Consider the following 17,910-nt stretch of genomic DNA (forward strand, 5'->3'; position numbering starts at 1 on the left):
CTAGTTCCTGCCTGTGCTGTCCCTGCCCAACTCCTGCCCCCGGTCCTTGCTTTGTCCCTGCCCAACTCCTGCCCCCGGTCCTTGCTTTGTCCCTGCCCAACTCCTGCCCCCGGTCCTTGCTTTGTCCCTGCCCAACTCCTGCCCCCGGTCCTTGCTTTGGTACTTGAGCTTGGTCTCCCTCAACCTCAATTAACCCCAGCCTCGAGCTCCTGTTATCTAGGAATGGAGTTTTGGCAAGGAGCACCAGTGCCCACCGGGAGGCAGAAACGGCACCAGAGCCGGGGCCAGGGGGGATCGGAGGGGACCAAAGCGGCGGGAAGAGCAGCTCAGCTCCCGGGGGGCCGTGCGGGCTGGCCAGGGCTGGCGTCTCTGGCACCAGCGGGCTAGTCTTCTAAAGGGAACAGGACGGAGAGAGCATCCGCGGTGGCCGTGGGGAGGAAGCGGCGCTGGAGGGGCCGAGCCCTTGGGAGGGGGGTGATGTCAGGAACAGGAAGCAGATGGGAAGCAGCGAGCCTGCCCCGGCCCCTGCGGCCTGCCGGGCTCCCCCGAGCGCCCCCTCGAGAGCCTGGGGCTCAGCGGGTCCGGAAAGCTCTGCTGAGACTCAGGCCCGGCGGTTCCGTGGGCTCGACGCCGCCCCACGCGCCCCTTCCTGCAGAGCCTTGGAGAGGGCGCCGGTCCGGACACCGGCTCCTGCAGATGCAGTTCCTTGGGGTCTCGGAGGCAGTCCTCCTGGGGGGATGCGTGGGACGCAATGCAGGCCGGGGTCCCGAGAATCAGACGGACTGACTGGAAGGCAGAGAGGGTTGGAAGCCGCTGTTGGTGGACGTTCAGAAAATCAATGTTCTCGGGGCCAGAACGATAGAGCAGTAGCCTGGCATTTGCCTGGCACGGGGCCAAGCTAGGTTCAGTCTCTGGCACCGTGTAGGGCCCCCGGGGCCAGCCAGGGGTGGTCCCTGAGAGCAGAGCCCTGAGCACCGCTGGGTGTGCCCGCGCACCAAGAGAGAAGCAGTGACTCCCACTGCAGGCTGGCTGATAACTAAGAACTAATGCCCAGCCCTCGGCCAGCGCCCGCCCCTCCTCCTCCGAGCTTCTCCCTCCCGCTCTCACCGAGGAAGAGGATGTCATCACCGTCCTGTCGTCTCAAGGACAGTCCTGAGCCATTTTCTTACCCCCAGACTCTGGTCTGTGTATAGCCGGTTGCATAACCAAGTCCCCTTCGCTTCAAGTTAGCTTCAGATTCTAACAAGCAGTTGTCCCTTGCGGGTTTGTGGGTCCGGAATTAGAAAGCGCCGTGGCTGGCTGTTCTGAGCTGGTCACTCAGGGGGAAGTGGCGGGGTCGGGGCAGAGACCAAACCACCACGGGCGCTGTGGGCAGCTGGGCAGAAACTCCTGGGGTCATCCCAGCGAGTGTGGATTGTTCATCTGGTGGCTGGTAGCTTCCAAAGCACGAGAGCCCAGGGAAGCTCGCAGAAGCCAGTCGCTTCTCATCTCACCCCCACAGTCCTGCCTCACTGCATGTCATGTCCTGCACCAACAAGACAGCCGCCGAGGGGCCAGAGAGATAGTGCAGTGGGTAGGGCAGGACGCCGATCCAGGCTCCATCCCTGGCATGGCATAGGGCCCCTGAGACCTGCCAAGAACGGTCCCTGTTGTGTGAAATTTCTTTCGGTCAGAGGCGCTGAGACAAGAAACTCGAGAAGAATGAGAAAAAGTATGGAGGACCACCAGAGTGGAGGACCACCAGCTCACTCTGGTGCAGTGGCAGGGGAGGAGCGTCCTGCGGCCTCTCTTATTTACTACCCTACTACACACCTCTAGTGCACTCAGTACAAAGAAGTCATTAACGGGGAGAATAAAGAGGGGGTTACGGGAGGGACATCAAGGCATCATCAGAGCAAACATTGTTCTGTGGAGTCCGTAAACCAACTGGTCGACAATCACCAGGGAGGAAATTGAGCAAGGCGGAGCTCAAGGTTCCAAGAGCTCCAACCCTCGCACCGGGGGTGATACGAGGGATGAGAGTGTCTGCGTTTCAAAGCCAGACGGGGTCTGGGGTCTGTGAGAAAGGGAAGATGCTTCTTGGTTCTGCCAGGAGTTAGAGTAAGGCCAGGAAGAAATGCCAACCCTTTCCAGGCCAGTCGGATTCACGAGTCATCACTCGCCCACTCATGAGTGGGGTCCAAGGTTCTGCCCGCTTGCAGGTCATCCTCTGAGAACTCATCTTATAACCTGGTTAAGCACCAATGGGTCCCTGAGCACACAGACCGGAGTCAGCCCTGACATCACCAGGTGTGGCCCCCAAACAAACAAAGAAGAGAGGCATTGAAGTGGACCCATTGGGGACCCTCTGTCACTACCCACAGGGATGCCAGCTGGCCCAGCCGTTAGGAAAGAGAGTATGGGCACTCCTAAAAAATAACTAGGACCCTCTTCCTGCCCCGACGAGTTGCCACTCATGAACGGCTCCTGGCTCCTGAACGGCCATGACCCCAGAGGCACACAGACCAATCTCGGAACCCAGCGGCTTCTGGCAGAAATGCATCTGGACTGAGCATTAATCTACAGCACTGTGCCACCCCGGTGGGGAAAGGTGTTTGTCCCTTCCGCCTTTTCTCCCTGGCGGTGCAGTGGCCACCACCTTCTCAGAGCCTAGTGCACAGCCAGATATGAGACTGCAGTGACGTGACACGAGGGGCCTCACAGGGTGGGGGGTGGAGCCGGCCCCTCTCCCCATCCTGACGAGGTGCCAAGCTGTCGCCCACGAATGGCTCCTGGCTCCTGAACGGCCATGATCCCAGAGGCACACAGACCAATCTCGGAACCCGGAGGCTGTTGACAGAAATCCCTCCAGACTTATTACAGAAATATCAGAAGTCCAAAATTGCGTGGCTGCTTTGCGGCCACATGACATCATATGCTCTTCATAATTAGCAACGGAAAACAAATTATCTAATGATGCCTTTTTGGCAGGTCTGATTGTTGGGGGAAGTTCCAAATAATAATGGTGGGTCTTTTGTCGAAATATTGAATGTGACCAAAGTGGAGAGAGAGTAAAGTGGAAATCATCTGCCACACAGGCAGGGTGGGGGGTGGGATGGGAGGTATACTGGGGTTCTTGGTGGTAGAAAATGTGCACTGGTGAAGGGATGGGTGTTTGATCATTGTATGACCGAGAATTAAACTGGAACGCCTTGTAACTGTTCTCACTGTGATTCAAAAAATTAAAATTAAAAATAACTAGAAATTGAGCATCTATATGGCCCAGTAATTCCACCCCTGGGGATATACCCCCAAGGGCTCAAAACAACACTGCAGAAAAGGCACCTGCTCTCTGCTCATTGTAGCACTATTCACAGTAGCCAAAATCTGGAAACACCCCAAGTGCCGAAGAGCAGACGACTGGGTGGAGCTCTGGCACATCTACACAGCGATGTGGAGAGGAAAGAGAAAGTCGTGCAATGTGCTGACCCGGGACAACTCTGGAGAGCACTGGGCTGAGTGAGGTGAGACAGAGGGAGAGGGCGGACTCAAATGGTCTCGCTCATTTGTGGGAGACGAGGAATCACAGCAGGAGAGTAACCGGTTCCCACAGGCAACAGAAATGAAGAGCCGGAGAACTTGTCCTTAGCGGGAAGCTAAGACCGGAGAAGTTGTCCTTAGCGGGAAGCGCCCCCCTGGGGCGGGGTGGGCGAGGGAATGGTAGAGGGAGGTGCCCGCTCTGGACTGGAACTGGGTGCTGCGAGGAGGTGATGGGAGGTGCTGACATTCTCTCAGAAACAATACTGGAAACCACGGTGCCTAAAAATTCCTGCCATGGAGGCGGCCTGGGAGGGGGCGTGGAGGGGGGACTGGGGCCACTGGTAGAGGGAAGTGAATGTGGGGGAGGGGGTTGGTGCTGGAACCTGGTATGCCTGGAAATCAATCATAAATACACTTGTAATTTTCTAATTCATGGTGATTCAATTAAAAAAAATGTTAAGTGGTTATGGGGAAAAAGAAAAGAAGTCTGTTCTTGTCAGGGACAAGCATTCGAACATCGCATAGCACTAGGAGACAGGAGTATGGGAGAACTTGCAAACGCTTTTTCAGGGCAGGAAGCCGGCCCCTCAGAGCAGTTGTTTGGGTCAGAGTGAGGGTCACAGTCTGTGAGGCGTCTCTGAGCAGTTGTGTTAGTCAGAGTGAGGGTCACAGTCTGTGAGGCGTCTCTGAGCAGTTGGTGTTGGTCAGAGTGAGGGTCACAGTCTGTGTTGTGTGGGTCAGAGTGAGGGTCACAGTCTGTGAGGCGTCTCTGAGCAGTTGTGTTAGTCAGAGTGAGGGTCGCAGTCTGTGAGGCGTCTCTGAGCAGTTGTGTTAGTCGGAGTGAGGGCCACGATCTGTGAGGCCGGAGGACTCTCCAGCCTGCCGTTCCCTCTCAGGAACGAGGGTCCGAGCCGAGCCGCAGGGAGGCCTTTGAGCCCAGACGCCAGAGTGTTCTGCGCAGGCCCGAGAGCCGAGCTGGAAGCAGACACTTCCTGCCCGCTCCCGGAAGTCCTCTGGGGATAAACACGCCTGAAGACGCGTTTCCTGCCCAGCCAGCACGGCTCTGGGCTGACCGCAGCCCCCGGCGGGGACTGACGCTCTCTCGTCCCTGGCTGTGCGCTGAGGCGCCCTATGTGCCATCACCACGAGGCTTGGTCGGAGAACACGGCCCTCTGGGACACATCACGAAGACCAAAGCCACTGTGGACACGGAAGGAAGAGACCCTCGTTCACTGCTGGTAGGCGTGTCCCCTGCTTTCACCCTTTTGGAAAACAATCACGGTCACTGTCACTGTCACTGTCATCCCATAGCTTATCGATTTGCTCGAGCGGGCAGCAGTAACGTCTCCAAGTGAGACTTGTTGTTACTGTTTTAGGCATATCGAACACACCATGGGCAGCTTGCCAGGCTCTGCCGTGCGGGCGGGATACTCTCGATAGCTTGCCGGGCTCTCTGAGAGGGATGGAGGAATCGAACCCGAGTCGGTCGCGTGCAAGGCCAACACCCTACCCGCTGTGCTCTCGCTCCAGCCCCTTGGGAAACAATATGCTCAAAAAATTAAAAATTGCCACTTGCGGCCACCGGGTTGGAACTGGGAGAGACCAGGTTGAGTGAAGTACGCCGGAAAGAGAAAGACAAGCACAGGATGGTCTCACTCATCCGTGGTGCATAGAACTCCGGATGAGGAAGTGGACTGCAGTCAGAGGAAGATGCCTAGATCACCTTCGAACCCGGTGTTCAAGAGAACAGGTTAGGAAAGAAATCAGGGGGGGAGAAGAGAACGGGAAGGAGCGGGTGGACGGGCACCAGGGCTTCAGTTGTACTGGTGGTACGAGTGAGGCGCGTCCCCATGTATCCCAAACACAGACTCAACAACACTGAAGACCCACAAGCGAAGCTGCAACTACTAGGACTTAGTACTGTGCCTGTCAAGCTGACAGGAGGGGGGGCTGGGGCGGGGGCGGGGAGGGGGCATGGGAACCCGGTTGGGGGAAGCTGACACTGGTGGTGGGCTTGGAGTTGAAATATTATATGCCTAAAACTCACTTATCCATCACTTCGTAAATTACAATTCTTTAATTTTTTTCCAATTCTTTAATTAAAGAAAGAAAAACTACTGAGCTTTTCTATCATCCCATTCCACTTCTGCGCACCTACCCCAGGGCCCCCGAAACCCCACTCAGAAGAGCCGTCTGCTCTCCTTAGATCACCGCCGCACGACTCACAGGAGCCCAGACCTGAGAACAAGCCCAGTCTCCGAGAACAGGCCGGGTCAGGAAAGCCCGGTGCACAGACACCGTGGACCGGTGCGCGGCTTTAGGAAGAGACTGAGGCGTGCAGCTTGCTGCTGCAAGGCAGAGCCAGGCTGAGCGAAGCGGGGCAGAGCGGGAGGTGACCACTCCTGGCGGGCTTGGGGCTGACTCCTGGATCTCCACTCAGGGCCGACTTCTGGCAATGCTCAGAGAACCATCTGTGGTGCCAGGGATCGAACCCGGGTCAGCGGCGTGCAAGGCCAGCGTGCCCTACCTGCCGTTCTCGCACTCTGGCCCCAAACAGCCTTTTAAGGAAGCTCACAACTTGGCGTTGGCTTCTCCGGCATCAGGACTCACTCACACAGTGTGACTCCTCCGGGTCATGTTGATGTGGCCGGCAGGCAGGCAGGGAAGGCTCCCTCCCAAGGCACTGTAGCACTGTAGCACTGTCGTCCGTTGTTCATCGATTTGCTCGAGCGGGCACCAGTAACGTCTCCATTGTGAGACTTGTTGTTACTGTTTTTGGCATATCGAATACACCATGGGGAGCTTGCCAGGCTCTGCCGTGCGGGCGGGATGCTCTCGGTAGCTTGCTGGGCTCTCGGAGAGGGTTGGAGGAATCGAACCCGGGTTGACCATGTGCAAGGCAAACGCCCTACCCGCTGTGCTATCGCTCCAGGCCAGGGCAATGGCAGTAACTTCCCTGGGAAGGCATAGCCCTGACCTCACGGAGAACTGGCGCCAGCCCGGAACAGACCCTGAGGAAGCTGGACCAACCCCCTCCAACAGAGGCTCCTGCAGGGCTGGAGTGGTGGCACAGCGGGGAGGGCGTGTGCCTTGCACTCGGCCAACCCGGGTTCGATTCCCAGCATCCTGTACAGTACACTGAGCACCGCACAAATGCTGCCTGAGCCCGTGTGCTGCTTGCGCCCACGTGGCCGAGCACATGCGGTGCCTGAGCACACGTGTCGCCCGCATCTCCCTTCTTGAGACGGGGACTTTCATGCTTTCCTGTCTAATGTTGGGGTGTGTGCAGGGGTCTCTTCGCCCTCGGGGTAGCTGGGTTCTCTCTTGAACGTGTTACTCTCTCTCTCTCTCTCTCTCTCTCTCTCTCTCTCTCTCTCTCTCTCTCTCTCTCTCTCTCTCTCTCTCTCCTACTTTCACGGCTCGTCTACTGACATTCCTTTCTGCGAGGCGAGACAAGAACCCAGGAACCTTGGGCCCCAGGTGGCAGAGGCGAATCGGGAGAAAGTGACCGTCTCTCTCCTCCCCGCTTCACATGAGCCCCCCGTGGGGCCCCCCGACATCGATGTGAAGTGTGTGCTTTGGTCCCTGGATCACGGGTTTTCAGAGGTCAGCACACGGTTCCAGAGGCCAGTGAGAAAGGTCCAGAATCGTGCACGTTCGATAAAGCTCTCTTCAGGCCGAAGCTTGAGAGGTTCCCTGGAGAGGGTGCGGCTAGGCACTGGGCTGTGGGGGCAGGAGGGGGAGCCTGGCTGTGTACTCTCGGAAAATAATCAGCCTTCAGAGATTTGCTCGCCCTGAAGTAGCCCAAAGACGCGAGACCACACGCCTTATCCCGAGCCCTTTGGGGAGGGGAAACTGAGTCACCTCCAGATGCAAAACTCCAGAGCCCCGTCCAGGGAAGCGCGGACGCCTTGGGAAAAGGAGAATCGAGATTCTAAGGCTGTCAACAGCGAGGCTTTGTGGCAACGCCCAGGTGGTAGACAAAATTCCAGGAAGGCCCGTTTGGAAGAACGACAGAAACTCTCCGAGTCATTCCTCAAACCAGTGTCGCTTCTCGCTGCCTGTCCGTTTGTCTCTCTGTTCAGCTTCTTCTGGAGAAGCCGGTGTCCGCCCTCCTACACACACTTCCCTGTGCCTCTCCCCTCACCTCTCTCTAAATATCCCTGTCACTGTATCACTGTCATCCCGTTGCTCATCGATTTGCTCGAGCGGGCACCAGTAACGTCTCCAGGTGAGACTTGTTGTTACTGCTTTTGGCATATCAAATACACCACGGGGAGCTTGCCAGGCTCTGCCGTGTGGGCGGGGTACTCTCGGTAGCTTGCCAGGCTCTCCAAGAGGGGCAGAGGAATCGAACCCGGGTTGGCTGCATGCAAGGCGAATGTCCTACCGCAGTGCTGTCGCTCCAGCCCCTTTCTAAATAAGTTTCAATAAAAATGTCCCTGCTTTGCCGTCTGGTCTCCTCCTGGGATTCTCTTCTGTGAGGGGAAGGCGACAGACCCACAGTGCCTGCGCCCAGGTTAGCCTGACCTGACCAGGCCGGGCACCTCCCAGGTGGGGGGCGCAGAGAGCCGAGATGCCCTTCTCGAGTCTGCGTCCTGGGCTCCCACTTTCCCCGGCCACCACCAGCACCAGGGACTGAGGGTCACGGCCGTTTGTCTGCCTCAGAGACTCAGCTCAGAGATACTCGGTCGTGGGAAGAAACACAGTTTGCAAAAAGGAGCCTTTTGGCGACTTCTGAGAAGGCCCAGGGTGCGGCCTGTGGCTTGTGTTGTTCGTTTTGCTTTTTGCTGTTTCTTGGTTGCGGCACGTTCGTGTCTGACAATGGAGCCGGCCGTGTGACAGCGCCGAGATACCACCCAGAATGTCCTTTTTCTCTTAAAAAATTTTTATTAGTGAATCGCCGTGAGTTACAGACTTACAAACTTTTGTGCTTGCATTTCAGTCATAAAATGATGGAGTACCCATCCCTCCACCAGTGCCCATTCTCCACCACCGACGGTCCCAGCATCCCTCCCGCCACCCCCACCCCATCCCCCCACCCCACCCCGCCCCTGTGGCAGGGCATTCCCTTTTGCTCTCTCTCTCTCTCCTTTTGGGTGTTGTGGCTTGCAATAGAGGGATTGAGTGGCCACCATTTGGTCTATAGTCTGCTTTCAGCGTGCGTCTCCCCTCCCAAATGGGCCCTCCTAGCACCCTTTACTTGGTGGTCCCTTCTTGATCTGAGCTGCCTCTTGCCCCAGCATGCGAGGCCGGCTTCTAAGCTGTGGAGCAATCCTCCTGGTCCTTATCTCTACTGTTCTTGGGTGTCAGTCTCCCATTCTGTCACTTTATATTCCACAAGTGAGTGCAGTCATTCTATGTCTGTCCCTCTCTTTCTGACTCATTTCACTTAACGTGATATTTTCCATGTCCCTTTAGGTTCTAGCTGCTTCTGCTCGGCGTATTGTAGTCTGGGCTCTTGGCTGCTTTTTATTTATTTATTTATTTATTTATTTATTTATTTATTTATTTATTTATTTATTTGCTTTTCAAGTCACACCCAGTGTTGCTCAGAGGTAACTCCTAGCTCTGCACTCAGGAATTACTCCTGGCGGTGCTCGGGGGACCATATGGGATGCCGGGGATGGAACCTGGATGGGCTGCGTGCAAGGCAAACGCCCTCCCGCTGTGCTATCGCTCCAGCCCTGAAGCTTGGCCGTTTTGACCTCAGAGAGCACCATAAACTCATTTCCTTCAAACTGTTTTTTCTTTTTTTTTTTTTTTTAGTCCCACTTTTGTTTCTAAAGGGGGAATACCTAGTTTCAGCCTGACCTCGGATTTGATCTGAGTTTTCAGCATCTGGGCTGCACCCAACATGGCTGCAGGGGGACCCCTGACTCCAGGCCCCGGGATCCGTCACAGCTGGGGGTGACAGGAGAGAGCCTGGCTCCAGCCCTGGGCCTTCTGCCCAGCCCACGCCCCGTGACCTCTCCTGGTGTCCCCGAAGCAAGGAAGAGCCCCTCCCTGCCTGCCCGCGTGCGAGTAACCAAGAGTGTGTCTGAGCACATATGGGAACTTGAAGGTTTTGCCTGAGGAAAAGAAAGTCGTGTGCTTCTCGGGTGAGTGAAGGTGAGCAAAGGGAAGGGGCCGCCTCACCTGGACCGAATTCTCAGTTTCTTAACCTTGCAGTTAGCGGGCCTTTGCCTTCAAGTCACCTCAAGGATGTATAACGAGGTGTATGGTATCTTCCCCCAGTTGCAGGGCAGAGAGGCACACCCAGCGGTGCTCAGCACTGACTCCTGGCTCTGTGCACACGAATCCCTCCTGGCGGGGCTTAGGGGACCCTATGGGGTGCCGGGGATTGAACCCAGGTCAGCCACGGGCGAGGCGACGCCCTCCCCACTGTGCTGTCTCTCCAGCGTCACGGTGATAATCTTTTTAACTTCACAGTGAATAAAAGCGTTTGCTCTCCAAGGCAGTTCTTCTTGCCCACTGGTTCCATGTAAAGACCCGATCGAAACCCGGGTCTGTGACCTTACCGTCGAAGTCATCTCTTGATGCATCCAAAATTACTTGACTCTGTTTGCTTTTTTGTTCTGAGTAGAGATTGTCTCAGACAGTCCTTTATTTTGTTGGTCTGGTTTGCTTGGGTCACACTGGGCGATGCTCAGGGCTGACTCCTGGCTCTGCACTCAGGAATCACTCCCGGGGGTGGCAAGGCACCCTCTGGGCTGCTGGAGATTGCACCCGGGTCGGCTGTGTGCAAGGCAAATGCCCTCCCTGCTGTACTGTGACTCCAGCCCCTAGCTTGGACAGTCTTTAGTTTTATTAAAAAAAAAAAATTGTCTAAGGGGCTGGAGGGATAGTACAGTGTGCAGGCCATTTGCCTTGCACGCGGCCGACTCGGGTTTGATTCCCAGCATCCCATATGGTTCTCTGAGCACCGCCAAGAGTAATTCCTGAGTGCAGAACCAGGAGTAACCCCTGAGCATTTCTGGGTATGACTCCCCGCCCCGAAAAAATTGTTTAAGCTGGTGTGTGTGTGTGTGTGTGTGTGTGTGTGTGTGTGTGTGTGTTTCAAGGATTGGTTTACTGTTCCAGGTGTTCTCTGTCCCCGGCTCTGCCAAGCAGCAGCCACCAAACCTTCGCGTGAATGCCGCCAGGATCCGTGACACATCCCCCAGCGTCTGGAGATGGAAGCCACAGAACCTTAGGACGGGCCAGACCCTGGGCTCAGGCTCCGGAGCCCGAGCGGGCGTGCCGAGTGAGACGGGGAGCCAGTGCTCGCTCTTTCTCCCCACTCTCCCGTGCTGGAAAGGAGGAGAGAGATGCCCTTTGCTCCGTTCCGCCTAGAGGAGCCCCATTCTCCTTCTCTCTCGGGGGGCAGGGAGGGTTCGGGCCATAGCCCGCTGTGCCCCAGGCCAGCGTGGGGCTCCGGGGACCGTCTGCAGTGCTAGCGACCAAGTGACGAGCTCTGTCCTCTCCCGAGCCCCACAGTCCTCAGCTGTTCCTTGGACCGCCTAGGGGGAGAGTCTGGGGTGGGGGGGGGGCGCAGGATCCCGATCCTGGGGGGACCACGCTGGTGCCAGCCTGCCGGGCCAAGGCCAGGCCTCAGCTCCGGGCAGCTGGAGAAAGCGTGTTAGGTCTCGTCTGAGCACTGGCCGGGGAGAAGCTGCTTCTCTCGGGGGGTCGGCTTCCCGCAGCGGGGAGGACCCGGTTTCTGGCTGGCCGCTGGGTCCAGCGCCAGAGACAGCGGCTCTGGGTCCCCACCAAGCCGCCCCCAGCCCTGTGGTTCGCCCAGCGAGGCGGCCAAGGTCGAACACTTGGTCTCTGATGGGAAAATCCACTTCACTCCTAGGCTCACTTCCTTCTTGCCTCCCCTCCTTCCTGGCAAGTGTTTCCAGAAGTTGGGTACCCGCTGTCCCCAGAGCTCCGGGCCCCTGGAATGTCCTTCGGCCTTCCGCCTGCCGCCCTCCCTGGCCCTTCAGTCACACGTGTTTCCTGCAAGCTGCCTTTTCCCAGCCTCCCACCATCCTCTGCGCGGGGGCCCTGGGGCCGGGTCCCCCCAAGAGACCGTCAGCAGCTCCTGCCACCCCCATCCGTCCCTGTTTCAGCATCCGCTGATCGGGTTTTACTGTGACACTGGTTTGGACTTGTCTCTTTCGGATGGCATCAGATTTTAGTCCCAATAAAACTGAAAATGCTTCTAAGGTTTTACTTTGGTTGTTGCTTCTTTTATTTATACAAAAAAAAAAATCGGGCTGGAGCAATAGTACAACAGGTATGGCATTTGCCTTGCATGCGGTCGACGCGGGTTCGACTTATGGCATCCCATATGGTCCCCTGAGCACCGCCAGGAGTGATTCCTGAGTGCAGAGCCAGGAGTAACCCCTGAGCATCGCCGGGTGTGACCCAAAAAGCAAAAAAAAAAAAAAAAAAAAAAAAAAAAAAAAAAATCAAAAACGATTTCTTTCTTTTCCCTCCTCATGCCGTAGAAATAAAAGCTGTTTCATCTGTGGTGTAGGATCAGAGACAGGAACCATCCGAGGCCAGAAGCACAGCCCAGAGAGGGAGTCAGGCCTTTCCTTTCTTCCTTTTGTGTGTGTGTGGGGGGTGTATACCCACGGTGCTCAGGGCTTACTCCTGGCTCTGTACTCAGGAATTACTGCTGGGCTCAGGGGGCCCTGTGGGGTGGCGGGGATCGAACCCTGGCCGGCCTCATGCAAGGCGAGTGCCCTCCCCACGGCCTGTTGCTTCGGCCCCCAGAATCTGGGTATCTTTTCTGGGAAAGGTACTGATACTGAGCTTCTAGGAACTCGAGGGAAAGGTACTGATACTGAGCTTCTGGGAACTCGAGGGCCTCTGTGCCTGGGTGGGTGGCAGCTCACAAGTGACCTCGTTCCCGTGGCAGAGACTCGGGCTTCAGGGAAGCGGAGCCCGGGCGGCAAGGAGAGAGTGGAGAGGTGAGGGCTCGCGTCTGCTGCACAGCCTGGTTAGATTCTCAGCCCCATGCGGTCCCCTGAGTGTCACTGGGCGCAGCGAGGGGCCAGCCCCGGTCCCCGGCCCCCAGCCCCGAGGGTTGTGGCTCAGGAGACCCCCGAGCATCACCGGGGGCTCAAGCGGCACGGCGTCCTCGTGTCCTTGCACAGCACCCGGGCTTGGTGGGCTGAGAATCCCCCGGTCTCCTGGACTCGGCTTGGGGGGGGTCCCCTGCACCCCCCTCCCAAATAACAACAACAAAAACCAAAATGCCAGAACAATGCCAGCGTGTTTCGGCCTGATTTAAAGGAACTTCCCGGGAAAGCGTTCATTCCATTTAAGGGAACTTCCCCGGGAATCGTTCGTTCATTACAGTTAGACTCAAATTCTGTCCGTGAACCTTCATGTTTGACTGTCAGACTCCTCGGTGATTTCCCTCCCTTCTCAGGGTCCCTGTTACAGCATAGAGATCCGGGGCCCAGAGGGACAGTCCAGCAAGTGAGGACGGTGCTTGTCTCACGGGGGTCAGCCCCGAGCACACCCAGGTGTGGCCCCCGGCCCCCAGCCTGAGCCTGGCCTTCCCTGTGCCCCCACAGTGGCCCCGTGTCTCTTCGTGAGGGGGAAGCACCGTGAGCAGACGCGGGCTGAATTCGCCGGGCACGAGGGCCACCTGTGGCCTCAAACTCTCCAGGAGTGACCCTTGTTATCAGCAGTGGCCAGCCCCACCCACGGACAGCGATGACCACCTATGCTCATGCAGGTGACCGATTCCCTGCGTGTCTGCCACACCCAGCCCGGCCCCCTGGCGCCTGGAGCCCAGGGCGAGATCTCCTCCAAGGAATCACAGGAAGACAAGTTGCGATGCAATAAGCAAAGGGTCTTTATTGGCTAGCTCGAGCTAGGGTCCAAGTCTCGTCCAACGCAGGGGAGTCTTGACAAGGACCCTGACTCCAATTCACAAGCAGTTATATAGGGTTCAAGTTAAGAATGGTTTATATACTGGTCTATTTTGGACCGGAGCAATAACACAGCGGGTAGGGTGTTTGCCTTGCATGCAGCTGACCTGGGTTCGATTCCTCCACCCCTCTCGGAGAGCCCGGCAAGCTACTGAGAGTATCCCGCCCACACGGCAGAGCCTGGCAAGCTCCCCGTGGCGTATTCCATATGCCAAAAACAGTAATAACAAGTCTCACAGTGGAGACGTTACTGGTGCCCGCTCGAGCAAATAGATGAACAACGGGACGACAGTGCTCCAGGGCTATTTTCAGCACCGGCCCTATCACAGCAGTGGTCGGCAATCAGACGGCAGGTGCCAGTAACAGTGTGGGGTTCTTTCCAAGAAGGCGCAGGCACCCCTCGGGACCGGCCAGACCCAGCTGCCCAGTTTCTTATCTAGGTGAATCACTCAATTGGGAGCTCACCAGGAACTGCAACTCCCGCCTCGGGGAAACAGACACTGAGGCCTTGTTGAGACTCAGTGTTAGCTGCTGCTTGTCATGGCGTCAGTTTTGCCCTCACGTAAGGCGGGAGAAACTGCCCGCACAGCTGCACCATCCCAGACTGAGACCCCCACGGCCACCAGCGAACCAACCCCTCCCAATGTCTCTGGTTCCCTGAGTCTCGTGAGTATCCATGATGTATCCGTGTATCCTGAGTATCCATGATGTATCCGTGTATCCTGGGTATCCGTGATGTATCCATGATGTATCCCTGAGTATCCGTGATGTATCCATGTATCCTGAGTATCCATGATGTATCCGTGTATCCTGAGTATCCATGATGTATCCATGAGTATCTGTGATGTATCTGTGATGTATCCCTGAGTATCTGTGATGTATCCATGTATCCTGAGTATCCATGACGTATCCGTGAATATCTGTGATGTATCTGTGATGTATCCCTGAGTATCCATGATGTATCCGTGTATCCTGAGTATCCATGATGTATCCCTGAGTATCTGTGATGTATCCCTGAGTATCCGTGATGACTTAAGACACCTCCAGAGCACGTGGGCCCAGCATCACACAGGCCTTTCCTCTAGGAGAATCCAAACTGTGCAAATTTTTCCCCATCTTGTTGGTATTCGCTTGTGTTTCCGTCATAGTGAATACACTGAATCTCTTTAAAATAGCCCATTCTCAGGCTATTCTCAGAGCAGCTCAATGAGCCAACACAGACTTCGCATGTGGGAGCCCTGGGTTAGATCCTTGACCACGTGGTCCTTCAAGCACCACAGAGGAACAACTTCCCGAGCACTGAGGAGTGAGTACTTCCTGATGTCCCACCCAAAATATAATTAAAATATGTTCCCGCCACTTGCAGACCCCCCCCAGATTGAAGCTGTCATTGCCTTAGCCCCTCGGCCTGGGACCTATTCCCCGAATGCCTATTTTTTTGTTTTAAGGAATCACTTTGCTGCTCCCTCGTTGCTTCTGTTTCTGCCGCGGATGTGTGAATGGGGGCTGTGCGCGTGCCTGGCTGGGTCGCCCCCACATTGCTGGCCCTGCGGTGCCCACACCTCCAGGGTGTGACCCCTTTGGCAGTCCCTATGCCAGGCTCAGACTCTAGCACTAGCGAGACTGTGCTGACCCCACCTGGGGCACCGGGGATTTGAACTCGTGACCGTCGGGTGGCAGGGCAGGTGCTCTAAGCCCCTGTGCCGTTCCTCCAGTCGCCCCCCCCGGCCAAATGCCTTTGGAGAACGTCTATGGATAATTTTATCTTGATATCCGACATCTTTTTGCCTAGTTATCCCTCTGGGAGAACCTGGCAGGGTACTGAGAGTTTCCTGCCCACATGGGAGAGCCTGGCAAGCTCCTCGTGGTGTATTCATATGCCAAGACCAGTAACAATGCTGGGTCTCATTCCCCTGACCCTGAAAGAGCCTCCAATGCGGCACCGTTGGGAAGGACGAGTAAAGAGAGGCTGCTAAAATCTCAGGGCTAGGACGAATGGAGACGTTACTGAGACCGCTCGAGAAATTCGATGATCCACGGGATGATGATGATGATGATGACCAGATATTTCAGAGTGCAGAGCCTCTGTGTTGCCCCCCTTTTCAGAGGGTTCATCTCTAGAGAGGGGCCAGCTCTCTGGGAGCACTGGAAAGTTCTTTATATTATTATTCTTTTAATTTTTGGCTTGGGGGCTACACTCAGCAGTGCTCAGGGCTTACTCCTAGCTCTGTGCTCAGAGTACCATGGGGGGTGCCGGGGATTAGGCCCGGGTTGACTGCATGCAGGCTAGTGCCTTACCCACTGCTCTATCTCTCTGGCGCCCAATTCCTCTTTGCAAAGGAAATGATTTCCTCTTTGGGAGAGAAGGGACCTTCCCAGCAAACAATGAACGCCCCAGGATGCAGCTCCGTGAAAGAGTTCATTCTCTGGGAGTGACAGAGTTCATTCTCGGGAGCGACAGCACAGTGGGGAGGGCATTTGCCTTGCACACGGTGACCTGGGTTGAATCTCCAGCACCTCATATGGGCCTGAGCCCACCTGGAGTAATTCCTGAGTGCAGAGCCAGGAGGAAGCCCTGAGCATTGCCAGGTGTGGCCCCCAAGCAAAAACAAACACAGAAAGTTTATTCTCAAATGGGAGCAGCACTGTAACCAGAAATATTTCACCCTCGAGGCCTGAGCGGAAACGCAGAGGGTGGGGCTCTTGCCTTGCATGCAGCCAGCCTGGGTTTGACCCCTGGCACCCAGTATGGTCCTCTGAGCACTGCCAGGAGTGATCCCTGAGTGCAGAGCCCGGAGTAACCCATGGGTCCTACTGGGTGCAGCCCAGAAACAAAACAAAAAGGAAGAGGAAGAGGAGAAGGAGATAAAGGAGGAGAAGGAGGGGAGAAAGAGGTGAGGAGGAGAAGGAAGAGGAAAAAGAGAAGGAGGAGGAGGAGGAGGAGAAGGAGGAGGAGGAGGGGGAGGAGGAGGGGGGAGGAGGAGGAGGAGGAGAGGGAGAAAGAGAGGAAGAGAAGGAAGGAGAGGAGGAGGAGGAGGAGGAGAGGGAGAAAGAGAGGAAGAGAAGGAAGGAGAGGAGGAGGAGGAGGAGGAGAGGGAGAAAGAGAGGAAGAGAAGGAAGGAGAGGAGGAGGAGGAGGAGGAGAGGGAGAAAAAGAGGAAGAGAAGGAAGGAGAGGAGGAGGAGGAGGGAGGAGGAGGAGGAGGGGGAGGAGGAGGAGGAGGAGGGGGAGGAGGAGGAGGAGGAGGAGTTATATTTCAGCCATTGTCCGTCATGTTTTGGCCAGTGTCAGCCTGTGGCCGCGGACCCCCTTCCAGACTCTGGCTGCGGGCCGGGTCCCAGGGGCTTCCTTCCTCCCCTGCAGGTTCGGAGCCCGCGTGGGTCTCTCGCCGTCCCTCCGGGCGGGGTGGGCGTGTGCTGCCTCCCCCTCCCGTCTGGCTAGGGGCGTTGTTCTCCCCATTGTGTTTTGCGAGGCCGCAAGCAGAGGAGCCGGTGTGGCCGGGCCGAGTTGTCCATCACGAAGCAGAGACTAGGGTGTGAGGCACGTTCCCGCGGGGACTCTCCCTCCTTGGCGAGTTCCTGGGCTTCGCCTTACTCAAAGCAGCGCCTGCGTCCACAGAGCCACATTCCAGTTGTTTCGAATTGATCCACTTGTGTCACGAGGCCCCCGAGCGTCCTTTGTCTCCCGCTGACGCAGTCAGCCAGAAACTTCCCGGGGCATTGCCTGACGCAACTTCGCTTCCTGGGACACTGCAAAAAGTCAGCTTATCTCCTTGATCAGTTTCAGAAGATGCCTAAGTCGGAGGCACCTGGATTTAAAACGTTTTAGACATTTTTCCTTACTCCTACATTAAAAACATAATAATAATAAAAAAGGCGACTGCCTGAAATCCTTCTGGAAGGTGGTAAACAAACTAGCAGGAACGTTTCTCAGACTTCAAAGGCGTGCGAGCCACCTGCGCTGTCTACACAGCACCCTGGGCCCGCCCCAGCTTCTGATCAAAGAGCTGCTGGGCTCCGGCTGCCTCTGGGGGCCGCTCCCTCCAGAACCTTCCCCGGCCCCTCAGTTTCTTCTCTGCAGGTTCCCCGGAATCAAAGAGCAGCTGTAGACAGCAGGTGTGGGACCACCAACAAGGGAGACACCAGACCCTGGACGGCCGCCAGGGCCCTAGCGGGGGCCGGGAGCCAGCAAACGGTAGCAGGCCCGTCTTTAACATCTACGGGTGTGGAGGCATATCACGTCCACGGAGCAGAAGAGCGTGGGATCTCCGTCCCGCCCACCCCACCGCCCCCAGCTCAGCCTCGGCCCTCGGCGTGGCCGACTCTACCAGGCTTCGTAGCTCGTCAGAAGTGAGGAGTTTCAGGCCAGAATAGTCGCTTCGCGTGCAGCGGTGGGGTTGGACCCCGACCTCCCAAACGGTCCTCTCAGCTCTGGCCAGAGCGATCTCTGAGGGCAGTCAGGCGTAGAAGAAAGGG

At 56.6% G+C, this 17,910-nt stretch overlaps 1 long non-coding RNA gene across 2 annotated transcripts; it reads left to right on the forward strand.

Annotated features, from left to right (window-relative positions):
* Nucleotides 1-4,624: 4,624 nt before the first annotated feature.
* LOC129400136 (uncharacterized) lies at nucleotides 4,625-10,998 on the forward strand. 2 transcript variants are annotated; one of them, XR_008627457.1, is made up of 3 exons: nucleotides 4,625-4,757; nucleotides 9,289-9,630; nucleotides 10,603-10,998. It is a non-coding gene; the product is annotated as an uncharacterized LOC129400136 (long non-coding RNA). The 2 variants fall into 2 exon arrangements; XR_008627456.1 differs by lacking the exon at nucleotides 4,625-4,757 and adding an exon at nucleotides 5,141-5,269.
* Nucleotides 10,999-17,910: the final 6,912 nt, after the last annotated feature.

The sequence above is a fragment of the Sorex araneus genome, chromosome X (genome assembly GCF_027595985.1).
Source record: "Sorex araneus isolate mSorAra2 chromosome X, mSorAra2.pri, whole genome shotgun sequence".
Lineage (NCBI taxonomy): Eukaryota > Metazoa > Chordata > Mammalia > Eulipotyphla > Soricidae > Sorex > Sorex araneus.